Genomic DNA, 3,076 nt, shown 5'->3' with positions numbered 1-3,076 from the left:
TTTCTGGTAACTTTACCAAAGTAACTTAAGTTCCAAGTTACTTTTAACTCGCTTTTCACTCACGCGCGTCCACATATTTTCTTGCTTTCTCTCCGGTTCCTTCATGTAATTTTATGCCATAAAACGTGATATTCAATCAATGACAGTATTTTATTCAGGAAGTAAGAACCGGTGCCATTGAAATGAAGCTGAACCATTGTGCGCCCACAGGGAGTAAAATGCAAGGCGTTCGAATATACCTCTACCAGAGGAACGTCGTCATGACATTGGTAGACAAGACTGAAACCGAAACAAATTGGAAGGAGATGGCTGGGTTCCACGAACGGGCACTTGTTCGCTGCCTCCCGTTGAAGGAAAAGCAGAACCGAGGGTCGCGTCCCTTTAATCCCCCCCCCCCCAAGACCGTGGCTTTCTGCGCGACCTTGTTCACCTCTAGCTGCGAGCGTAGCTCAATTCCACCAAATTTGTGGCGCTGTCGAACACTATGACGTCATTTGTTTACAAACCGGGAGAGGTCTATTTTTGGACATAAACGAAAACGATCTAAGCGTGTTGCAGTCCCCCGCAGGCAACTCAAGCTCTGACTCAACTGCTCACGCGCGCTGAAACTGCGTAATGCTGTTTTGTGTCCGAAGTAACTTGGAAGTAACTCGTTCTCGTAACTCAGTAACTGCGAGTTACATTTCATGCTGAAGAACTTCGTTATTAACTTAGTTACATTTCGTACACGGTATAACTTGTAACGAGTTCTTCGGTTAACTTCTCAATCTATGGTTTTTGGGACCCTGACCTTAGATGAGAAACGCTCAATTCAATTTTAAGTGTCGTGCAAACTACACATCGTGGTATCTGAGGAAATGCGTTTTTTTTTCTTCCCTAGGAAAGCTTCAACAATCTCTCCGTGGACACAATGACGCCTCTACGTTTCGCTGTTGTCTTCGTCCTCCTCTTTGGTAACACTACTAGAATCTAATATGGGAGGTTCCAAAAGCTACACTTCGAAAGCCGTGGTGATTTCCAGCCGACATTTCTTCTACTAACCCGTAGAAGATGTCCTACGCCTAGTAGAAGAACAGAGAGTGTTGGAAACATCGGCGGCTTCCGAACTTGGACGTTTGTCTCCATCTTTTAGCCTTAGCGGAGTGCTTCAGGATAATTCAGCTTTATTTGGGTTGACAATAATGGTGAACCGACTGAAAAACGCCGTTATACACTCTCCCTAACCTTTCCTGTTTTACCTTGAACATATCCCCCGCCGTAAGACAGCAGAAAGTTTTCTTCACGAAGGCTTTCCCTGTCATTCGGTAGCACGTTTAGAAACATGAGATTGTCACGTAAACACGTGCTCAGGACACGTAACAAGCTGTCGAAAGCTCTATATAGCAGGTGGCGCAACCGCTCACCTGGTGGGCAGCCCGTGGCCTCCAAGTTGCAGGGAACTTGAGAGAGTGAAAAACTTAATATTTACTTTTCTTTCTAAGGTGTATTTGTCGCGAGTGAAGCTGCACCGGAAGGGCACGAGCTTGAACGTAAGCGCTTTTGATAGCGATGTTACCATAGACGTCATTGTGACGACTCATTTCGTGTTCCTTTGCAGGTCGTGACGGTGACCCTAACATCTGCGTTTGTCTCGAGGGTATTACGTGCCCTAACGGCCATTGCACCTCGCTGAGCAAGTGCAAGAAATGCTCCGTGATCGTGGGATAAACATCGCTGACCGACAGCCCCGAAAGGATCAATTCGCACGTATTAAGTAACGGACCCTGGTACTTTCTTCTCTCAACACGATCCTAGGTGGCGGGAACACTTGAGGGCAATAAATGGTATAAGCAGCAGACATTGCGTACGTTTCATGGTATAGAAGTGCAAGGGTGTAGCCGAGCTGGTACATTGAAAAAGGACGATAAAACCTGAGACAAGGAACATGGAATAGAAACAGAAACATAGGAAACAACAACGTAGGAACAGAAAGGAACGTGTCGTGTAGCTATTTTCTCTTCCTAGTCTCAGGTTTTATCGTCGTTTTATTGCGTACGTTTGTCTTTCGATTTTCTGTTTAACGACTGCATAAACTCGATTTTCATCGAATCCCGTGCGCCCGTACAATGGACCATTTCCGACAACGCGTATGCGCGTGCCCAGCCCTTGAGTCCGACATCTTTGAGTGGAAAACATCGCTATGAACCCACCTGCGGGAAACGGTCATGTTCATTGTGGGGAGATAATCGGTTTCAAGGTTACGCGGACGTTTGAGGTCTGGTAACGAGTACAATGCGCTTCCGCATTCTTCTTCCAATCTTCTCTTGCTACTTTCCACGCAACGTGCCAGTCCGAAAAGCGCGTCCCCATTATTGGGGGAAAGACACGACGTTCGACATTCTGTCGCCAGGGGCGACGCGAATATGGAAATGGTCCATTGCTCGCCGTGCAGAAATAACAACACGTCACGTACCCTGTGCAGTCTGAAAAACACAACTTTACTGCACAACACACTCGCCATCAACCACTGAGCCGCATGATAAGTTTTATCGGCTCACACGTGAGGAATGAGTTCAGCCTTTCTCTAGGAATGAAGATTGCCACGAAAAGTCACGCGCAAATCTCGAAAAAGAACAAATCTGGAAAGAGGAGGATATCATATTCTGAACAACGGTGATCCTGAGCGCCCTAAGCGATGATGTTATGTCCCGAAAGTGTACCGTGTCCAGATACCTTATGGACATTTTATCACCTCGGGATATACGTATAGAGGCTTGTGAAAAATTACAATCTTCTCAGTTATTGATTTTTCCTTTTTTTCTGTTTTTTTCTATATTTCCTATACACCAAGATGGCGGCGCCGTTATACCACCTGACGTCATTTCTTTGTAAACACGGAAAGGCCTATCGTTATCTCGTCTGCGCATTATGCAATGCGAAAACAAAGGTTTATTAAAGCTTTTGGGTGGTGAAGATTTAAGAGTTTATAGAAGATGGCGGTTGAAGTTCAGTAGACGGGCTTTTCTAATTAGCCGGAGTGTTCAAAAGCGAAATAATGTACTGAAGTGAGAGAAGAAAAAACAAGAATGTGTGGTAT

The 3,076-nt window shown here is 45.4% G+C and overlaps 1 long non-coding RNA gene across 1 annotated transcript; it reads left to right on the top strand.

The window, feature by feature from the left end:
- The first annotated feature begins 878 nt into the window (after positions 1–878).
- On the top strand, positions 879–1,761 carry LOC135373433 (uncharacterized). The gene is made up of 3 exons (XR_010416464.1): positions 879–953; positions 1,482–1,529; positions 1,598–1,761. It is a non-coding gene; the product is annotated as an uncharacterized LOC135373433 (long non-coding RNA).
- The last annotated feature ends 1,315 nt before the right edge of the window (positions 1,762–3,076 follow it).

Source organism: Ornithodoros turicata, chromosome 1, assembly GCF_037126465.1.
Source record: "Ornithodoros turicata isolate Travis chromosome 1, ASM3712646v1, whole genome shotgun sequence".
Lineage (NCBI taxonomy): Eukaryota > Metazoa > Arthropoda > Arachnida > Ixodida > Argasidae > Ornithodoros > Ornithodoros turicata.
This window is presented reverse-complemented; position numbering and strand designations above follow the sequence as displayed.